At 43.5% G+C, this 22,680-nt stretch overlaps 1 pseudogene across 1 annotated transcript; it reads right to left on the bottom strand.

Annotated features, from left to right (window-relative positions):
• Positions 1-11,088: 11,088 nt before the first annotated feature.
• On the bottom strand, positions 11,089-13,982 carry LOC307114893 (complement receptor type 2-like; annotated as a pseudogene). Its single transcript has one exon. The product of its transcript is annotated as a complement receptor type 2-like (transcript).
• Between the last annotated feature and the right edge of the window lie 8,698 nt (positions 13,983-22,680).

Genomic DNA, 22,680 nt, shown 5'->3' with positions numbered 1-22,680 from the left:
CGGCCGCCGAGGCCCCGCCCCGCCCGCCCCCTCGAGCCCCGCCCTCTATCGGCCCCGCCCCGCGCCCGCCCCTTCCCGGGCGTCAGGCGGCGGAGCAGGCTCGGTCCCGGCCGGCACTTCCGCTGGCGTCAGGCCGCTGGCAGCAGCTGTCACTTCCCGGTGTGGCATTGGGCTCCGAAGTCCGCCAGCGGAGGGGCCGGCCGGGCTGTGCGCCCCTCGGTCCCCTGGCTCCCGCGGGAATGCTGGCTGCCGACTCCAGTGACGCGTGGAGCCTTTGGTGCAGAGACTCCCGGGTGTCCTGGACCCCATCGACGCTGTGGGGACCGCCGGGTGCTGGTCTGCGCTCTGTCTCGCGCCTTCAGGGAATCTCCACGGGATCCCTGTCCCTGAAATCCCTTTTCCGTCCTCATCTGCCACCTTTTGGGAAAGTCGTCTCCACCCAGGCTTCCTCGGATCCGGCACGAGGCTGGTCTGCCCTGATTTCCAGGGCACTTTGCGAGATCCAGCGAGAGCCCTCTGCTCACATCCCTTGGTATTACCACATCACTCTTCCCTTATCCTGGGAAGAGAGCGCATCCCCGGCCCAGGGACTCAGCTTGCATCCCTGCGTTCTCTCACCTGGCCTTACTAAAAAGGGGGTCCCCAATAACTGCTTGTTGCATTCAGAAAGCAGAGAGGGGTGCCCCTGGTTTTTCTCCCTACAAATATTCTCCTCACAGCCACTTCCGCAAAGAAGGATTTCTGTTAGGAAGAACTTTGCCCCAAGCCCTTTTGTTACCCAATCCCTTGAGTTCACTGCTTGGGGTGTTCTATTCAAGAACTAGGCATGGTTGTGGCTAGGTAGTTTAATGTACTTGCAGCAAGCAAAGGAGATAAGGAATTCACATCCAGAGCTCTGCTCTGTCTCCCCAAAGGGAGGCTTAGCCATTGCTTATATACACTATTTGGTTAACTGCATGTTGATTTCTACTTTGCAGTTAACTTAACTCATTTGGGTCTCTGTCTAGCTCATCCTGTTACAGCGGCTTCTGCAAAATACTGTGATATATTTTTACATTTAACAGGTATTCATTAGGAACTGCCCAGACTCTTATCCTATCTTAACACTTTTAAATCAGCATTACTGTGCCTACTCATTTTAGAAATGAGGAAAGTGAAGTCCAGACAGGTTAAATAACTTGCTCAGAGCTTCACGGCAAAGCTGAAGGAGCAAAACTGGGACTGGAATCAGAACCCACCTGTGTAATCTCCTCGCACACGGCCCAAGGCTTGACCTTGAGTGGCTTCCAGACAGAGTCTTTGGCAAGGAAGTGACTGGCTGGGCAGTTCAGGAGGCAGAGACTATGAGGAAAGGCAATTAGAGGAAGAGAAATAATGGAGTGGGCCCTACTCAGCCATAGAAATGAAGAGCGTTGACTCTAAAAAGAATTTCTAATAATTTTTAAAATTTTTAAATTAATAATTTTTTAAAATTGTAAACAGCATAAACAGTATTAGGCCAGTGTGGCAATTCTGCCTGGCGGCAGCCCACGATTCATGAAAAGCCAAACCTCTCACCGGGACTTCAGGGAGCTCCATTATTGGCTGCAGCTGTCACTCTGGCCCGGCCTCTCACTAACTCATTAACTCACCTAGACTAGAGTTTCCACCCTGTGGGAAGAGCCAGGCAGCTTCCAGGGAAAGGGAAGATATGAAATCTACATCTGTTTGAGCAGGCTGGGACTCTGAGACCTCTTAGCCTGTGACAGAAACTGGGGTTCACGAAATTGGAAAGCTCTTACCAGGGAACACGGGGCTGGAGACAGAACTGGTGGTAGGATTCAGGCCTCCTGACCTTGAATCCTGTGCTCTTTTGACCAAATCGATGCCAACATAGGAAAATTCCGTGACTATATCGATGTCAGCCCTGCAGAGAAAGAGAACACATGTCTTAATAACCCAGGGATTTGTAGACTGTGCCCCAAGGTACAAAAAAATAAATAAAATAGTAATGGGAGCCTGAGCTTTCAGAGCCAGGTACTTGCCATTTTTAACTGTACCAAGAACTGGCTGGGCGACCTCTGAGCCTCAGTATTTTTTGTTTGTTTGTTTGTTTTTAAATATATTTTATTGATCATAGAGGATGGGAGAGGGAGAGAGAGATAGAAACATCCATGATGAGGGAGAATCATGGATTGGCTGCCTCCTGCATGCCCCCCACTGGGGATCGAGCCCTCAACCCCGGCAGGTGCCCTGACCGGGAATCGAATCAGGGACCCTTCAGTCCGCAGGCTGATGCTATATCCACTGAGCCAAATCGCCCGGGGCCTGAGCCTCAGTTTTACCATCTGCAAAAGGGAGCTGATAAGACATCCTCCAAGGATTAGATAAACTCATCCCTACCAACCAGGCAGTACAAGGCCTCGTCTTCCTAAGCATGACTAAATTAGTAGCCCTGACTGCTATTAATAAGCAAGTTTAAAAGATGTTCAATAATCTATGCAGGTTGATTCCCCTCTTCCTGCTGGAAGATCTCAGAGCAATGTGGCCTTGTCTGGAGGTGCAGCCACCTTCCTGGCTCTGGGGGCTGTGCCGTTACTATTTAAGGTCTTGTTGGTAGCATCCTTTGCATCCGTGCTAGGTTAACAAGAATAGAGGTAATGTCAACAGACATAAAACAGTGGCACCTTAACTTAAGTACTCTGCAGACTTTTTCAAGTAAGCTGTTTGTTGTACTTGATGTTCCTGACAGGTAGGTAGTTTTGCAGTCCCTCTCTTTTGAAGTGGCTGCTTCAGGAACAAGCAGTAATAGACCTGTTTTAATAAGACTGTAGCTCTTGGCAGTCCATGTGAAATAGTTTCCCCTCTAAAGTTTTCTTAAATTAACTGAATTAGTTCTTTTTATACAATATAATGATATATGTATATGTAACATTAGAAATAACCATCTTATAATTTGGTATTTTCCCTCCTGAATTTGAAGATTTTTTTTTCCCCCTTCTTAGGAAGGAGAGTTCAATGTTGACTTTAAAAACACCACACCCTGAACTAAAAACAACAGTGGCATATATATGTTATTTAAGAAAAAAGCATAACCATAGACACCCACTTCTTTTTACCTTTAATGAATTTAGAAAACTCCTGGTTCATAGGTCAATGCTCAACCACTGAGCCACACCAACCAGGCTTCATTACAAATTTAATTTCCAGTTCAAGATTGGCTTAAAAACAAATAAAATTAATTCTTCTACCTCCCTAAAACCTCAACTTAAAAAAAAAAAAAAGCCTACTGATGTGTTCTATTGGGTTTTAAATATAGAGGAGGAAATTTCTCTAATATTCACTTGTAAAGTCTCTAGAGACCTCAATCTAGTAGTGGAAGTTTAATTAATTTTGATTACAAGTTAACAATAAAGTATTTATTTACAAACAAATAGCTATAAATTTGGGGCCCCAAGCAAAAAATAATGAGTCCCATAGTGCCCCCACCCCACTCCTGCTGGTAACTGAATTCTCCTTTATTTCTATTAAATTAATATATACACAATGTTTTTTAAATATCAAAAACCTTGCCCTAACTGGTTTGGTTCAGTGGATAGAGCGTTGGCCTTCGGACTCAAAGGTCCCAGGTTCGATTCCCGTCAAGGGCATGTACCTTGATTTTGGGCACATTCCCAGTAGGGAGTGTGCAGGAGGCAGCTGATCGATGTTTCTCTCTCATCGATGTTTCTAATTCTCTATCCCTCTCCCTTTCTCTCTGTAAAAAATCAATAAAATATATTTTTTAAAAATATATCAAAAACCTTTAAAATACAAAATGAAAAATAGCATCTTCCCTCTGTACAACCTACCTTACAGTCCCCTCCTCAAAAGCAACCATTATCAATTATTTTTGCAGCTTTCCTTTCACATTTTCAAATAATATTCTTACACTGAATATTATTATTTCCTGATCTGTTGATTATATTCTGTATTATCTTTTTTTTTTAATGATTTGAGAGAGAGGGGGAGAAAGGGAGAGAATGAGAGAAACATTGATTTGTGGTTCCACTTATTTATGCATTCACTAGAGGCCCGGTGCACGAAAATTCGTGCACTTGGGGGGGGGGGGGTCCCTCAGCCCGGCCTTCGCCCTCTCCCAGTCCAGGAGCCCTCAGGGGATGTCCAACCAACGGCTTAGGCCCACTCCTGGCCTCCCTCTGCAGGAGGCAACTGGGTGGGCAGATCAGGGGATGGCACCAGCTGCTTGCCATAGCCCTCCCATCGCCCCTCCACCATTGGTGGCCCCCCCCATCACCCCATCACCCCTCTACCACTGATCGCTGCTGCCCCATGATCGCCATCCCTTCCCCCTGCCGGCCCCACCCCCCACCAGCCCCATCCCCCGCCGACTGGTCATTCAGAGGTTTGGTCAATTTGCATATTACGCTTTTATTATATAGGATTCGTTGCTTCTTGTATGTGCTCTGACTAGGGCTCAAACCCACAATCTTGGCATATTGGGACAACACTCCAATCAACTGAGCTACCCAGCCAGGGCCTATTGTGGATCATTTTTTATGTTGTGTTATGTTAATCTGGAAGCTTAACCACTAAGCTCTCCCATCTGCCCTTTTGCCAATCTATATCACAGTTTTCATAAAGGTAATAGTCAACATTTATGTAATTATTGCTAATAAAGATTATTATATAATGAGAGCATTTATTTCTTAACAACTTTTTATTTTTCAGTCCTATCCCCTTTTCCTGGAGAGTCAGTATATTCTAGTGGTTAGGGGTAGAGATTGAGCCAGACCCTCGATCAGATCTTTGCTTTGCCACTTATGCAATCTGTGATTTTGAGGCTGTGACTTCATCTCTCTGCACTTAGTCTCCTCTTCTATAAAATGAGAAGGTTTAATAAGTTATATACATATGAAAGCATTTAGGACAGCACCTCTCATGTATTAACTATTTGCATGGTTAGCTGTGTACCCAATCTTGATTTTTCTCCATTTGTTTATCTGCCTGTCATAATTCTTTTTCTCAGGTACTCAACCTTGTCAGAGAATCGATCAATTCCATTTTCCCAAGAGCCCTCTTTGTCTCCCAAACTGCTGGATCGCTCCCGGCTGCTGCTGCACCACTGCCACCCTGGCGACCCCCTTGTCACTCTCTGTTGGATGTCTGGCTTTCTGTGGCCCTTTCTCTCTTTACTCCCTGGTTTTGGTGAGCACATCAGCAGCTTCCAGACTCCAGAGCGCCTGCTTTGAACCCTTAACTTCCCTTGAAATGCCCAACTTAAGATAAAAAATATTCATCTTCCTTTTTAACACTAATCCTTCCATTGTGCCTCATCCTATGTCTAATTCCATGACCTGTCACCTTGGTTTTCTGTCTCCCAAGCATTTTAAAGGGGAGGGAAAATTTTTTCCTCTTTTCCCTCTTAGTTCTTCTGGCTGGTCTAATAATCAAACTGACATGAGACAGGTTACAGGAGAACTTACTATGTACAGACAGGGGTTCCATAAGAATATGGGACCCAAAGACAAATAGGGCAGTTAAGGCTTATATGCCATCTTGAGCTCAGAAGAAAGGGGGGTAGTGGTTTGGACTTCAAAGGGGAAGTAGGCAGTTCACAGGTACATGAGAAGGAGCAAACATTTGGCAAATTCTTGCTGGGCCACTCAGAGGTCTGTCTAACAAAACAGCTTCTTTGCTTGGCTCCTCCTTATCTGCCACACTTAGTTCATTTTGTGCTAAGGAGCAGTTCTTTCCATCTTAATTCCTTTAAACAGGTAATCAGGGAACTAAAATGTTCTTCATGAGTCTCTTGTTTCTTAAAAATAACAAGCTTAAAACAAGATCCCAAAAAGGCATATTTTGGGGTGGCAAACTCGGCTCCCCCTCACTTTCTATTGAATCATTCTCAAGCTACAAAAAACAGGTCAAATTTCTATTAATTTAAATAACAAATGATGACCTCTCTTTTGTTGCCAGACAGGGCCCTGTCTGGAGAAGGTCTGCCTCAGGCTGGCCTGCAGTGTGTGGGTTTTTGACTTTGTGTAGGGAAGATTTCACAATAGGAGTCCAGGTGGGTTTGGGAATATGTTTGTTATAGCAGGGGACAGGGAAACAAATGAAGAAATTGGGGTAGAAGAAACAGCAGGGAGAGCCTAGGCCGTGCTCCGCTTTGGCCCTCTAGAAACGTTATAGGAAAGGAGTGAGCTGAGGTGGGGCTGCTTTAGCTCACTGGGAAGTCAGAGAAAGAAGGGGACTTGGAGACAGGATCAGGGGGTGAGCCCGGGCAGCTGCCCACTGCTCCCCTGGTTGCAGGTCTTGTGGAGTTGCAGAAGACCAAAGAAAAACCAAGCGACGCTTTAAAGAAAAGGAGGGACACTGTTTAATATGCCGGCGGACTCAGGAAATAACTTTCCAAATCTGAGTGAAGAAACATGCAGGGGGTTTCTCTGTATATCTCCCTGTGGTCTTTGTCCCGCAAATATGGATTGTGCTTCCGGTCCTTTTCTCGGGCCTTGCAAGAAGGCCCCCAGGTGTTGGTACTCAACCTTGTCAGAGAATCTATCAATTCCATTTTCCATTTTATTGATGGTTTGGCCTGATGCCAGTGTTAATAACCCTCCCTCCGGGGCAGTGCACTGCTCACAGTTTTATGGCCTCTGTAACAGGTTCTGCAAGACCAGAATCTGGGAAGGAAGTAGTGACTTAATTATAGGTTATCAAGAATGTACACTGAGCTTGCTGGCATGGATTCCAATTGCTAGCCCCCCAAATAACAGGGTTACATTGGAATTAGCCCTTTTTAGCCTTCTCAGTGGGGACCCTTAGAAATAAAAAGTTTGCTCAGCCTGTGTGGCTCAGTGGTTGAGCAATGACCTGTGAGCCAGGAGGTCATGGTTCGATATCCCGTCAGGGCACATGCCTGGGTTGCAGGCTCCATCCCCAGTGTGGGGCGTGCAGGAGGAAGCCAAACAATGATTCTCTCTCATCATTGATGTTTCTCTCTCTCCCTCCCTCTCCCTTTCTCTCTGAAATCAATAAAAATGTATTTAAAAAAGAAATAAAAAGTTCATGCCCTGGAAGGCGCATGGGAGTGCTTTAGAGCAAACCCACATTGAGTCTTTGTCCTGGGGACTTTTTAATCCCTTTTTTCTGCAGGCGAGAATCTTAGGGGAGAGTTTCATAGACTATTCATCAGCTTTCCGGGTACATTTGTAATATGCTGATGCATCAAAATGAGTGTGTAGGGGAGGTTTGGATTATTCTTCGGTCTGGTTTACTTTTACCTTAAGTGTGTCTGGTTTTAATGGGGTTTTGTTATTTGTTCCCCAACTTCATCTGTCCTTGGATTTAGCTGGCACACATGGCATTAATTGGGTCTTTGTTCTCTCTCTCCCTGGCAGGGTGATTTAAGCGAGGTATTTTCTGATTAGGGAGAAGGATTTAATCCATTTTCTCCCAAGTGTCCTTGGTTGGGGAAGATAAGGTCTTGTGATTCACAAGCTGGCTGTAAGCTGCCCACACTGTATGGCCTTGTCTGTTTCCCCATTCCGCTTGCCCAGGAATTTTTCTAGCTTCTTACTATCCTGCCACACTGTGACTCAGCTACCACTCTTTCCCTCTTTCTTTCTCTAAAGCTTCTGAGATAAAGGTTGGTGTTTCTCCAGAACCCCCTCTGGCTGCCTTCTGCCCCTCCAGGCCATGGAGCGCTGCATCCCCCCCTGCTCTCTTGCTTTGGACTGGAGGAATAACTCCTCCTAGAAATAGTTTTCTTTTTATCTCTTTATCCAAAGGCAGAAAGAAAATTGAATGTAACTCCACTAATTCCTCTCAGCTATTGAGAGGAATTTTTTTTCATGTACTTTTATTTTTCCAAATTTACGTAATGACTGCAAATAACCTAGTAATGTGTTACCTGGTTAAGATTTTTAGGGAAGATTTTTTTAGGAAACTGGAGAAATCTGTGGTTTGTAATGATCACCAGTCCTTCCTTCCTTCCTTCCTTCCTTCCTTCCTTCCTTCCTTCCTTCCTTCCTTCCTTCCTTCCTTTCTTTCTTTCTTTCTTTCTTTCTTTCTTTTTAAGAGGACATTTATTAAAGCTGGGGACAGTGAAACAAGGAAGGGCCTAGGATAGAGGAACAGGAGAGGGACTAGGTGGGAAAATGAGCCCAGCTGGGCCGCTTTGGCTCACTAAGAAGTCAGAGAAAAGGGAGCTTTGGGGACAGGCTCAGGGGGTTAGCCCGGGAGGAGCTGCCACTGCCCAATGCTCCCTAGTTGCAAGCCTCATGGGGTCCCTTAGAGGTTAGGAGATGCACGCCTGTGGTGGAAGAACAGGGGGAAGGGAAAAGGATGGGCATGCTCCCAGGAGGGAGAGCGCACCACCAGTAATTTTGAAAGTACAAAAAGCTAATGATTCTTCAGTCTTTAAAATACTGAGTTTTGCCTCAGTATTTTAAAGACTCTCCCTTTAATCCATTTCACAATAGCTTATTGCTTGTCAAGTGTTTTAAGTACAGATAATACTGAAGGGGCCAAAGTTTTGCCACTCTGAAGCTGCCTTCTTGGGATATTGATTTTAAGCTGTTTATTAAGAAACTGAGAAGGCTAAAAAGGGCTAATTCCAATGTAACCCTGATATTTGGGGGGCTAGCAATTGGAATCCATGCCTTTTCTGCAAGAGATTCAGACAGAAAACTGCTTCAGGAAGGAAGCAGTTTTCTGTCTGAATCTTAGGACACTCCTTAGCCTAATGTGATTAAGGCTGGTAAATAAGAGGGCTTCAGGCAGGTAGGTAGGTGCCTGTTAGCTAAATACTCCCTGTGTCCCACTGTTTCTGAGTTGTCTAGCAAGGATTTCCCTGCCTTGTATGTCCACTCTTCCTCAACAACCTCTAAATCACCCATTCTCACTTCTGAAATCTAACACCCTGCTCCCCGCCTTTCTCCTTTGTTCAAAAATGTCTTATGTACCCAAGGTTGCCTCACTGACTTTGGATTTTTCATGGAATTATCATGGGTAGTATTAAACTTTTATTTTCTCCTGTTAATCTGTCTTTGTTAATTTGATTATTAGTCCAGCCTAGAAGAATTTAGAAGTAGGAGGAAAAGTATTAATATTTTTTTAGCCCCACAATATAAAGGAAAATACTCCTTTATAGCACCCCAGGGAACCCAAATTCCAAATTAATGAAGAGGCTAGAGGGTTGTTCAACAGGTTTTTCTTCATCAGTCAACCCTTCTGGGATCAAATTAATTTTTTTAAGTCCTCTTGGATTAGGGGCCTAGTCTTAGAAGCAATGGATATATATATTCTTCATGAGAATATATAAAATTGATATTAAGATATATATTTTCCCCCTCCACTCCTATCCTGGCTGTGTTATGTACACTCAGATTTTGAGTTAACCTTTCTGTTAAGAAAACTCAGTGGAAAGGTTTTGCCTCTCTAATTAAATTAAAATATGCAATACTTTAAAACAATCTGTTTTTTAATGATTTTTAGAGAGAGAAAATGAAAGAGAAACATCCATGAGAGAGGAACAGCATCAATCTGCTGCCTCCTGCACGCCCCCTACTGGGGATCAATCTGGCAACCTGGGCATGTGCCCTGATGGGGAACCAAACCAGCAACCGCTTGGTTCCTGGGTCAAAGCTCAACTGCTGAGCCACACTGGCTGGGCTGCAACAGTCTTTGAGTCGATTTTTGAAAGTCTCCATTTTCTTCTCTTAGAAATAAATATTTGGGTAAATCAGGCAAATAATCATTACAGTCACTATTCACTTTATTATGAACTTTTGAAAACAGCTCATTTCAGTTCTTCTGTATACCAAGGAAAATATTCTGACTTAGATTTTAAAATTCAATCCAAAAAACATTTCATATCCTGATTTCAAGTAAATATATTCAGAAAGGCTTGAGGTTGAGAAAGAAAAAAATGGTTAATCCATTGTAATTAATTTCCTGAGGGGGAATACAAGAGGTGAGCCCATTTCTTCAAATAAGAACACTTCGTGTTGTCTTATATTTTTAATGTGTATGCAAAGAAACTTCTTCTATAGGTTCCTTTTAAATTCACTTTATATGAAGCATCCTTTGAAGTGAGCTCTCTGTAAAGGTGATTGGTTTTAAAAGAACCATAGCCAGTTAACTGCCTGTGAAACCACATGGGGTTCATGAAAATCGCTAAGAAGCTTTCATTGAGGGTTTCACTTGAAAGATGTTTACATTGCTCTGTGAAGGATTGAAAAGCAGAAAGGCTTCCTGAGGTTTTACAGGAAGACAATTCAGCTTATTTATTCATAAAGGATTTTGGTTACAAAAGAACATTTTAGATTCAAACAGTAGAATTTTATTATTTTTATTTTTTAATGTACATATTATTAAATGATATTTTATAAGCAACTAGAGCTTCTGACAAAACTGTCAATGAAACACCTAAAGTGTACATTGTACACCAAAACGTTACAATTAAAACTTGACTCACATAACTTTAAAAAATTGTGCAAATTAGAATTACTGAGTGACTGAGGAAAGACAACAAATAACATCAATAAACTTTGCCAAAAAACCAATAACCCAAGGCAATATATTGTGAGAAAAACTCAAGCCAAGTGAAAAAAGAAGTGAAATATTTCATCATATCTGAGAAGGAATCTATTAAGTAAAATTGGACTTCCCAAAAAAGTTATGCCATTCATAACCACAGGAAATGCTTCATACTTTGCTTAAATAATTAAAACCACACTGTAACCAAAAGAATATGGTAACTGTAAGTATGCTGATTACAAACAAGAAAGAGTCTACATATAAAAATAGTTCATTTCAGTGTCTGCCTCGAAAAGGTGACGCATCAGAGCTCTGTAATTGCTCACAGCCATAGCCTGGCTCCAGGCACACCGCAGGGAAGGCTTCAGAAAGCCCTGAAGAGCATGCGGCAGTGAAACTGGGCTCCCACCTTTATCATCAAGCAAACTTTCTTTGTTCTGCTTGAGAATAACTGCAAAGAGGACGTTACAGCTTAAGAAATCATTTCAGTGATGTTGACCCATACAAATAGGCTTGCTGATATTGCTGGATTCCAAGCAAGAAGGCACACCGTTTATTTTCTGGTTAGCTTGCTGGGTTGTATGGATCAATAGAATATACTTCTCGTGTTTCTAAATGAAGATCTCCTTCTGTAGGGCTTTTATTTGTATAATAATTGCATTCGCTGTGTTTTGATATCATGTATAAGGTGGCAGCAATCAAGAAGAGAAGAAATAGACAACCTGCAGAAAGACCACCAACAAGAGGAGTGAGTGAGCTTTGTGATTTGCAAACAGCCAGGCGAGGGTTCCATCCGTGATCCTCCAGGCACTGGCTCTGGCGACTGCCTTCCAGGGTATGTCCGTCTTCACACTCCAAAGTAACCGCTGCTCCATGCTGATACTTTTTCCCAGACTCCAGCCCCTTCTGGATTCCATTCATATACTCTAGGGAGCTACAGTTTACCTCTTTACAGGAAGAGGCAGGTTGGCGCTAGGTGCCCTCAAGTGTGCAAATAAGGAGTGCATCTCTCACTAGCAGGTAGCCTTCATCACAGCTGAACATGATTGACATTTCAGGAGAAAATCGAGCTATCTTGCCACCTGTATGATTCCCACTGGAGATCTTAAATGGAGGTTGACATCCTACGAAGGCCTTTTTGATATAAATTGGTATACCTGGCACCCATTTGTTATCGGGATGGCACCTAATCAAGTCACTGCCATTCATGATGAAACCAGGGTTGTAGGCAACTATTACAATTTCATTGTGGGGGTATGACGAATGAGTTTTATTAAGCTTGTATCCATGTTTGACTTTTGGGTTAGGGCAATGGGCCATAGGAGGAGGTTTTAAGCACTGGGGGAAGGTCTACTCCAAGATCCATGCCCTTCAGAATCACTTATGCAGCGAATGATTCTCTCTCCCAGAAGAGAGAATCCTTGGTCACATTCATAAGAGATTTCAATTCCATATGGAAAGTGTTCTGCCATCACACCTGTGTGCCTCCCGTTGTTAATCACTGGTGGAGGTGGACAGTGAATAGCTTCACAGAGTGGAATCCTTTGGAACCAAACCCCATTCTCAGCATCTTCACACTTCCGGTAAGTATGCCCAATCAGCTGGTGCCTATCTTGACAGGATGTATTAGCTAGAATCACATGCGAATCAACTGGAAGCTCTTGGAACAACTTCTCTCCCAGGCTGACACGGTGCTTCTTTTTCAAAAATGGGTATTTCACGATCCCAGGTGTTATTGGCTTTGCAACGAATCTCACTGCTGCCCTTCAAAGTAAATCCATCATCACACTTGAATGTCACACTGTCAGTGTAGAAATATGGGGCTTCCTTGCCCGATATCCGGTATCCATTTGCAGCGTGGGGAGTGAGCACTGATCAGTAGGGAGGGAAAGTTTACAGAGAGGAGCAGGGCCACGCCAGATGCCCCTCTCCTCACCATTGCTTGTACAACGGATGGCGCTCTCCCCAATGAGGTTGAATTCTACTCCTTTCTCTGGCTCAGGGTTACATGAACAAGTGACTGTGGTTCCATATAGAAAGTCTTCTGAGGAACTCCCTGTGTGTGTCCCATTGTAGATAACAGGGAGTGGTGGGAAAGTGATTTCTTTACAAAGGCGAATCTCCATAAACCAAGGAAGGTGCCTTGACACGGCTGATAAACACTCTCACCTAACCAGTACCCTTCATCGCAAGAAGAGTTAACATCTGGTCTAATCAGTTGATCCTGGGGTTTTTTACAGCGATGCTTTCCTAGAGGCTCACACTCTGCCACTTTGCATTTGGGAACAGTGGGTGTCCACACCCCGTCAGAGGTACAATGTATGGATTCTTCGCCAACCAGCACATAGCCAGGGTCACAGCTGTACTTTATGGATGTTCCAGGCTCCAAGCGGATCCCATGTCTATCTTCCTTTTGCCCACTGAGGACTTTAGGAGGGGCTTGGCCCTCTTTTTCACAGACTGGTGCAGATGGCTCCCAGGTGCTTTGGGCACTATACCTTATTCTCTTGCTTTCAAGGTGAAGTCAAACAGGCAATCAAATATCACAGTGTCATTATATGAATATAGATCTTTCTGCCCAGACAATATCTGGTCTCTTAGGATCTGGGGAGGTGGACAGTGAATTCCAGGAATATTAAGTTCTCAGTGTGGGGCAGGCCACTCCAGGTCCCAGTCTGCTGACTATCAGTGGTACAACGGATAGTGTTCTCCCCAATCCGGATGAAGTCCACTCCTTTCTCTGGGCCCGGGTCACAAGTGTAAGTGACTGTGCTTCCATGTGGAACGTTCACTGAAAGGTTGCCTGTATGTCTTTCATTGAGAATAGGAGGAGGTGGTGGACAAAGGATTTCTTCACATACTGGCATCTTGGTCCATAAAGCTCTCTGTCCAGCAGTTACACACTGACTAGAAGGTTGGCCTTGTAATCGATACCCTTCATTACAGGAAAGGGTCACAGTTACACCAACCGGATGACTTGGAGCCCCTGTATCTTCCCATTGAGCAATGGCCCTGGAGCTTCACGCTGCGCCTCTTCACATTGTGGAATGACAGCACTCCAGTCTCCTGAAGACTAACAAAGAATGGTCTTTTCTCCAACAAGCAAGTAGCCAGGCTCACAGCTGCAAGTCACAGACAGTCCAGGACAAAGAAGCCAACGTTCTTTCCTGTGGGACGTCTGCTGGGGATCACGGAAAGTGGTGTACACTCCAGGGGGAAATCACTCTCACAGGCTGGTGGTGGTGTCAGCCCCCACGTTTTATTTGCTTGGCACCAAGCAGTCTTGTTTCCTTTCCTGGTGAAGCTGGCATTACAGGTAAATGCACAGAATCACCATGTCTGTATGGTGGTCTAGATATTTTATCTTTGTGTCCCCCTGGTACTATGGGCTCAGAGCAAATAGATCTTTTATTGAAATATTCACATGTAGGAGCAGTTTTATCCCAGATTCCTTTCATTTGGTCTTTACTTACACAAAAAAGATTATTTTCTCCAGTGATACAGAAGTTGTAGAAACAACTGTACCTCACCAAAGTGTTAAGAGGTATGGGGCCAGAAATATAACTCTTCTGACCATTTTTTTTTCCTCTGTCTTTCCGACCATTTTTGATAGGAGGAGGAGGGTCACAGAAAATCCGAGAGCCAAGAAAACTCAGAGCAGGCCCCGGCGCCCATGCCCTGGCGGTGGGATGCATCAGAGACCCACGAGCCTCCGGCAGCTCCGGGCGGGCAGGGCTGGAACAGGAGGCAGCTCAACTGTAGAATTTTAAATCCCTGAGAACTGAGACAACGTTCAATGACCATTTTATTTTTGTTTCCTTCCTAAATGCAAAAGGAAGAATACACCCAATGAAGAAAGTTAACGACTGAAACCCAAATGAGAAGTTTAGAAATAGCTGCTTAAAAAAAAGTATGCATTTATTGACTTGACCTCAATTAATCAACAATTTTGTATATTTTCTTATGTGCTTTTCCCCATGTTGATTCCACAGGCTGAAAGCAAGATAAAACACTCCTATTCCATTGCTTTATTTTAAAGCGGTGACCTTTGCCTAGCCAATGTGGCTCATTGGTTGAGTGTCCACCTATGAACCAGGAGGTCACAGTTCGATTCCTGGTCAGGGCACATGCCCGAGTTGAAGGGGCATGCAGGAGGCGGCTGATCAATGATTCTCTCTCATCATTGATGTTTCTATCTCTCTCTCCTTTTCCCTTCCTCAGAAATCAACAAAAATATATATATTTTAAAAATATGATTCATGTATGATTTTGGTTTAATATGTAGCCCCAGAGCTCTATTTGGTTTCTCCACAGGATGCTCTATAAGCCTTGGTTGTTTCCTTACTAGTCATTAACCCCTTGAGACAGCCAGAAACATGGCCATGCCTTGACTAACGTTCACAAGGTATGTGTTTCTATTAAGCGAAAGGTCACATCATGGCCTGCGTTGTGTTTCAGCTCTTGAGCCCTAAAATGCAATGACCCCTGGCCTCCTCCCCATGAAACCAGACTGAGGGACACTGAAGCTACCCCAGGACCTAAAATTATGATGTACTGCCCTTACCTCACTCTTGACCAATCAGCAAGACCCACAACCCCAAACCCCTTACTCATGATGACTCTTGATTTTGCTCTATAAAATCTCTTGTCTGTAAACCATCAAAGAGTCCCAGCATTTTATCAGTAGCTTCCCCTTCTCCTGGGTGGCACCATTCATAATAAAACAGCCAGTCTTTCTACTCTGCAATTCTCAGTGTTTAGCATTTGGCTCTGCTGGATGAACTCTTTCTGTTTGATAACACAGAAATTCCAAAGTGGATGAACTCTTTCTGTTTGATAACACAGAAATTCCAAAATAGCAGTAGATTCACCACCCACCCACCATCCTACCCTACCTCCTATGGATAGAATACTTTGGATAGAATACATATTCCCCCCACTCCTACACCCCAAAATAAAATCAGACTGACATCAGACATCATATTTGCAACACTGGATGTTAGTAAACATTGAAGCAATACCTTCAAAATTCTGAAGGGAAATAATTCTCCACCTAGAATTATATAGTACAATAAAGTAAACCATGTTTATATATAAATGACAGTGGGGAGGAAAAATATAAATGACAGAAAGTTTGGCAATATCAAAAGGTAGATGAGAAGAGTTGGGATTGGGAGGTTTGAGGTGGAAGAGTTACAAAAAGGGTAAAACTATTAATATCCTTTTCTTATTAAATCAAGAGTTATGGTAGGCAGAATAAAGGCCCCTCAAAGATGCCCATGTCCTGCCCTGGCCAATGTGGCTCAGTTGATTGAGTGTCATCCCATGCATCAAAAGGTCACCAGTTCAATTCCCAGTCAGGGCACATGCCCAGTTTGCGTGCTTGATCCTCAATAGGAGGCATGCAAAAGGCAGCCAATAGACGTTTCTCTCTCACATGGATGTTTCTCTCTCTGTCTCTCCCTCTTCCTTCCTCTATTTATAAATTAAATAAAACAGCCCTATTGATTTGGTTCAGTGGATAGAGCGTCGACCTGCGGACTGAAGGGTTCCAGGTTCGATTATGGTTAGGGCACATGCCCAGGTTGTGGGCTTGATCCCCAGTAGGGAGCATGCAGGAGGCAGCCAGTCAATGATTCTTTCTCATCATTGATGTTTCTCCATCTCCCTCTACCTTCCTCTCTGAATTCAATAAAAATATATTTTAAAAAATTAAAATCAATAAAACATATATTTTTAAATGCCCATGTCCTAATCCCAGGAACCAGTGAATATGTCAGGTTATATGCAAAGGGAAATTAAGTTTGCAGATGTAATTAAGGTTACTAATCAGCTGACTTTGAGAGATTATCCTGGATTATTCAGGTAAACCCAATATATAATAATAAAAGCGTAATGTGCTAATTAGACCGGACAGCCGAACAACCTTCCGGACAAAGCTGCAGCAGCAGGGGCCAAGGCAGAGGTGGTTAGGGGCGATCAGGCAGGCAGGCAGAGTGGTTAGGGATGATCAGGCAGGCAGGCAAGCAGTTAGGAGCCAGTGGTCCCAGATTGCGAGAGGGTGCAGGCTAGGCCTCTAGTGTAATAATAAGCCTCTTTATACATGGTAGAGAAGGGCAGAAGAGAGAGAACCAGAGAGATGGCTGCATAAGAAGAACTCAGCCTGATGTTGCTGACTTTGAAGATGAAGGAAGGGACCATGGGCTAAGGAATACAGGAAGCCTCTAGAACCTAGAAGAGGCAAGGAAATGGATTATCCTAGAGCCTTCAGAAACAAACAGCCCTGCCAACACCTTGATTAAAGCCTAATAAGACCCATTTTAGACACTGACCTCCAGAATTACAGGCTAATGAATGTGTGTTGTTTTAAGGCAGTAAATTTGTGGTGATTCGGTACAGCAGTCCTAGGAAACTAATATAGAGCTCAAGAAATATTCTCTAAAGTTGAAGAATCAAGGGAGAAAAGTATAGGTATATAAGCTAAAGTACATGCTTATAGGAAGTAGGCAGGTGATAGGAATGCGTGAAGAAGGCTGGGTATAAAACAATGTGACAGGGAGGAACATAACAGATTGGCCAGTGAGTGCACACTAATATCTCATCTGAAGACATACAATTCAATGTTAAGAAATGGCCCAGGCCAAATAAAGACAGCTGAGGATAAAACATGGCCAGAAGACATTTCCTCAGAAAATAAAGAAAATAAAAACAGTAATTACTGGGAGAAAAGAGGCAGAAGGAAGAGTCAGAGAGCTAGAGAAATTATATAATTTCTCATGTACCAAAGCAAGAAGTAAAAGGAAAATGTAAAATATTTAATATACCAATGAATATCTACAAAGGGACATTAGTTTGGGGTAAGAAGGTTACCATTCAAAGAGCTAAAAGCAGAAGCACTCTGCCCCTAGCTGGTTTGGCTCAGTGGAAAGGGTCCCAGGTTTGATTTCCATCAAGGGCACATACCTGGGCTGCAGGCTCCTCCCTGCCCTGGGCCCTGGTCTGGGCTCGTGCAGGAGGCAACCAATCGATGTGTTTCTCTCACATCCATGTTTCTCTCTGTCTTTCTCTATCTCTTCCATTCTCTCTAAAAATCAATGGAAAAATATTTTCGGGTGAGGATTAAAAACAAAACAAAACAAAAACAGAAGCACTTTGAGATTCAGGAAGCTGTTTCTTTCTTTTTAAAAAAAAATATTTTTATTGATTTCAGAAAGGAAGGGAGAGGGAGAAAGACAGAAACATCAATGATGAGCGAGAAACATCGATCGGCTGCCTCCTGCACGCCCCACACTGGGGATCAAGCCCACAACCTGGGCATGTGCCCTGACCGGGAATCAAACCCATGACCTCCTGGTTCATAGGTCAATGCTCAACCACTGAGCCACACCAGCCGGGCAGGAAGCTGTTTCTGAATGACCCTTGTGTAAGGTTGGTGGGAAGGTAAACTGCTGCAGCCACTATGAGAAACAGTATGGCCCTGGCTGGTGTGGCTCAGTTGGCTGGGTTTCGTCCTGTGCACTGAAAGTACATACCTTTGAAAGGTTGCTGGTTCAATTCCCAGTCAGGGCACATGCCCAGGGTTGTGAGCTCAATCCCTGGTAGGGGCCACGCAAGAGGCAGCCGATGGATCAATGTTTCTCTCTTCTCTTTCCCTTCCTCTCTCTAAAAATCAATACAAAATCTTTTAAGAAAAGAAAAACAGTATGGAGGTTCCTCAAAAAGTTCAAAATGGAACTACGATAAGATCTAGCAATTCCAGTTCTGGGTATATATCAAAGGAAATTAAATCACTGTCTGTTTTAGTTCTTGATAAAGCCCACATAAACAACAAATTCTGTTTGGTGTCCGTCACAATCTTTAAGAATGCAAAAGGGCCGAAGCCGGTTTGGCTCAGTGGATAGAGCGTTGGCCTGCGGACTGAAGGGTCCCAGGTTCGATTCCCGTCAAGGGCATGTACCTTGGTTGCGGGCACATAACCAGTAGGGGGTGTGCAGGAGGCAGCTGATCGATGTTTCTGACTCTCTATCCCTCTCCTTTCCTCTCTGTAAAAAATCAGTAAAATATATTTTAAAAAATAATAATGTAGCACCTAGGAAACATTTAAAAAAAAGAATGCAAAAGGGTCCTGAGTTTGAGAACTGTTCTAAAGAGGGCATGGTCTTCAAACTGGGTGCACTATCGAAGGCCTACAAAAGGTAGTTTTAGCGTCTATTTCCAGATCCCTAATGTCCATTTGAACTCTGTGCTGGCTTCATAGAGTTCAGAATACTGTACCTCATTGATTCTAAGACGCTCTTTCCAACCTGCCCCTAAACACACACACACACACACACACACACACACACACACACACACACGCACACGTTCATATTTCTGAAATCCAATGCTTTGACCAGGTGACAGTTGATAGGTGATAGTTGTCTTTGCCTGACACCTTATGGTAAAAACAGGAAAGTGCCAGCCTCCTGATGAAGAACAGATGTCAGTGACTTAGAATAAACCCCCTGAGACCAGAGTGAAGCAGTTTTTTAAGAAACGGCATCACCAGTACTCTTGATGCCCCCGAGACGTGTTGTATGACTCTGGGTGGAAGAGTGATTGGTATGAGCCACCCTGACGTGAAGACAGATTGTTTTATTTATTTATTTATTTATTTTTTTTTTTTTAATATATTTTATTGATTTTTCACAGAGAGGAAGAGAGAGGGATAGAGAGCTAGAAACATCGATGATAGAGAAACATCAATCAGCTGCCTCCCGCACAACCCCCACTGGGGATGTGCCCGCAACCAAGGTACATGCCCTTGACCGGAATCGAACCTGGGACCCTTCAGTCCGCAGGCCGACGCTCTATCCACTGAGCCAAACCGGTTTCGGCAAGACAGATTGTTTTAAAATATCTATATTATACGTTAAAGATAAATCTATTTAAATAATTTTTAAAGCTTTGCAATAAGTATAACATTTCAATGTTATATTGCTAATCATTATAATTTATAATACTTAAAGCCTTTTGGTCACAGGAAATTAAACAAAATGAAAATGTTAACTTTTTTGTTGCAAAGAACTATGAGAGGTGATATAAAAAACGTTCAAGCATAAATACATATTACATTAGGATAAAAATCTGGGGGCAAGGGGAGTGAATTGGAAATATGAATTCAAGGAGAAGAAAGAGTGATATGACATTTCCCACTGTCAAAGAGCCTGTTGCCTGAGCCAGTGTGGCTCAGCTGGTTGGAGCGTCGACCTGTACACCACAAGGTGGCAGGTTCGATTCCCCATCAAGGCATGTGCAGGAGGCAACCCATCAATGTTTCTCTCTCACATTGATGTTTCTCTCTCACCCTTCCTCTCTCTAGAAACCAATAATAAAAAAAAGAGGAGCTTGTTTTTTTTTTTAAATTAAAAAGTAAAGAATAGCTTGTTTGTGTTTTTTGTAAATGGATGGCGGTGCATATCAAAACCTCTACAGTATTTGGAATTAATGGATACATTTAAAAGAATGATGTAACAATTAAGTTTATGTCAAATTTTCAGCATGCAGGAATTATATCCTATGTACCTAAATAAAATTTGATGAGAAATTTTGGTTGTCAAATAGAAATGCATGAGGGAGCACATACTTTTGAAAAAAAGACTTTTATGTGGCATATACTAGCAAAAAGATTTGAAGACTGCAGAATCCAGAACCCTGACAAATATGATGCTCATAGGATTCAACCTAGTGATAGGAAAAAGGGGCGTATATCTATGGAATGCGTGGGGTTGGAAGGGCTTCATGAGTATTTTATCTTTTACTTTTTGTTGGGCCTGGAATAGTTCTTAAGTCTGCAGCTACATCCCAGATAAAGGAACTCCTTTATCCTCTGCAGCTCTGACTCAGACCCAACACTGTGCAAGTGTGCATAGGGGAGATGGCTTGGTCAAGGGCAAGGCACTGATGTGCAGGTCAAATGAGACTCCTTCGAGGAGCATGAGAGGCGGGTTAGGGCAGATGAGAAGAGTAATTGAGGATGCAGAAGACTGAGTTCAGGCTGAGTTCCAGCTTATTTGAAATAAGAGCTCTGACAAGCACATCCAGGAAAAGAGATCATTCAAGAAATATTCAGATTGTGTTGGACCTCTCACACAAATACACTCCAACTCTTTCCTCCTGAGTAATTCATACCTAACACCCCCCCCCCCCCCCCCCCACTGCTAGCCCACAGAACGCTCCAGATTGCTTTGGAATGAAGACAAAAATAATTCACTTCATCTCCCTTCACATTCCATCACTGATTACAGCAGCTAGGCTTTCTCCAGGCAGCTATCGTGGCTGGGAGTTAGAAGGTCCCGGGGCTGGGCTCTTATTTAAAGGATAAGGATCCCTCTTGCTCATGTGAACAGCCTGTTTCCATGACACCCCTTTCCATGTTTCATTCACCTCTTGATTCACCTTTCTTTGATTCGCCTAATACTTTTCTCCCTAGTTTCTATGAGTTCTGGGACCAGACAAGGTCAGCACAAGAAAATAACATTAAAAAATCAGCCTCACTTATGAACAGACATGGGAAAGTCCTGGATGAAATACAAGCATCACTTCCACTGACATTCCGTTCAGCAGAACATAGTCACATTACCGCATCTACGTGTGCAGAAATATAATCTGCACTCCAGGCGGCCTCTGCCCAAATGGAAATTGGTTTTAACTTCTCAAGGAAGTCATTTCCCCCTCCCTCTGCTCAGCAACCAGGTCAAGATAAGCCACTTTCCTTACTGTCCTCTTCTGTGATGTGCACTTATTTCTAGTTTAAAGGGGCTCGAGCTTCTGCAGACCCCACTTTATAGAGAAGTTTCCCATTAGACTCTGAGATGGGCTTTGTCACCTGTCCTCCTGTATTAGAATCAACCTTCAAAACTGAAATTCAAGTTTAAGAGCATTTGGAGATGCCCTGAGGGAAGAATCTGGTTTCTTACTTCCTCTGAATTCTTACTTTCCATTCTCTTTTTAAAAAAAAAATGGTTTTTGCCAGCTCAGCAATGTAGTTACATAACTTAAAAAGTATTTACTCTAGCATGCATAGCTGTTTCACTGGGAAGTTCATCCAAGGTATCCAGACACCACGCTGCCCAAGTAGAGGTTCACTCTGATCTTTTCAGAGGTTTATTTAATAAAATTGCAAAGGACAGCTAATCCTCATTTTACACAAACTATTTCAGAGAATAGAAAAAAGGCAAGTTACAAAATTCATTTATAAGACTTGTTTAACCCTGACACCCAAACCAGACAACGTCAGCACAAAAAGAGAAAATTAACCCTTTGCACTCGCTTGCTTTTTTCTCGATTCCTTTATTCTAATGCTAACCGTGTCGAGTCACACTCGACATCCAAGTGCAAAAGGTTAAAATCACTCTCACTTATAAACATTCATGGAATTACCACTGGAATTTTCAGTTAAATATTCTAATAAGCTCTCTTTTTGTGCTTAAAGGATTGTTTATAAACATAGATGGAAAAGTCCTAAATAAAATACAAGCAAATCACCTGGCTGGTATGGCTCAGTGGTTGAGCATTGACCTATGAACCAGGAGGTCACTGTTTGATTCCCAGTCAGGGCATGTGCCCAGGTTGCAGGCTTGATCCCCAGTCTGAGGTGTGCAAGAGGCAGCTGGTCAATGATTCTTTCTCATTACTGATGTTTTTCTCCTCTCTCCCTCTCTCTTCTTCTCTTTGAAGTCAATGAAAACATATTAAAAATATTAATAAACTAGAGGCCCGGTGCACGAAATTTGTGCACTTGGAGGGTGGGTCCCTGAGCCCGGCCTGTGCCCTCTCACAGTCTGGGAGCCCTTGGGGATGTCCAACTGATGGCTTAGCCAGCAGTCAGACACCCTTAGCGCTGCTGCGGAGGCAGGAGAGGCTCCCGCCACCACCACTTCGCTCGCCAGCTGTGAGCCTGGCTTCTGGCTGAGCGGCGCTCCCCCTGTGGGAGTGCAATGACCACCAGGGGGCAGCTCCTGTGTTGAGCGTATTCCCCCTGGTGGTCAGTGCATGACATAGCGATCAGTCATTCAGCTGTTCAGTCAATTTGCATATTAGCCTTTTATTATATAGGATTTTGAGGAGCAATAGTTGGGGGGGGGGGCTGGAAAAAGGGGGAGGGCAGATGGGACT

This window comes from Cnephaeus nilssonii (genome assembly GCF_951640355.1).
Source record: "Cnephaeus nilssonii genome assembly, chromosome: 2".
Lineage (NCBI taxonomy): Eukaryota > Metazoa > Chordata > Mammalia > Chiroptera > Vespertilionidae > Cnephaeus > Cnephaeus nilssonii.
Note: the sequence above shows the minus strand (reverse complement) of the source record. Positions and strands in the feature narration are given on the sequence as shown.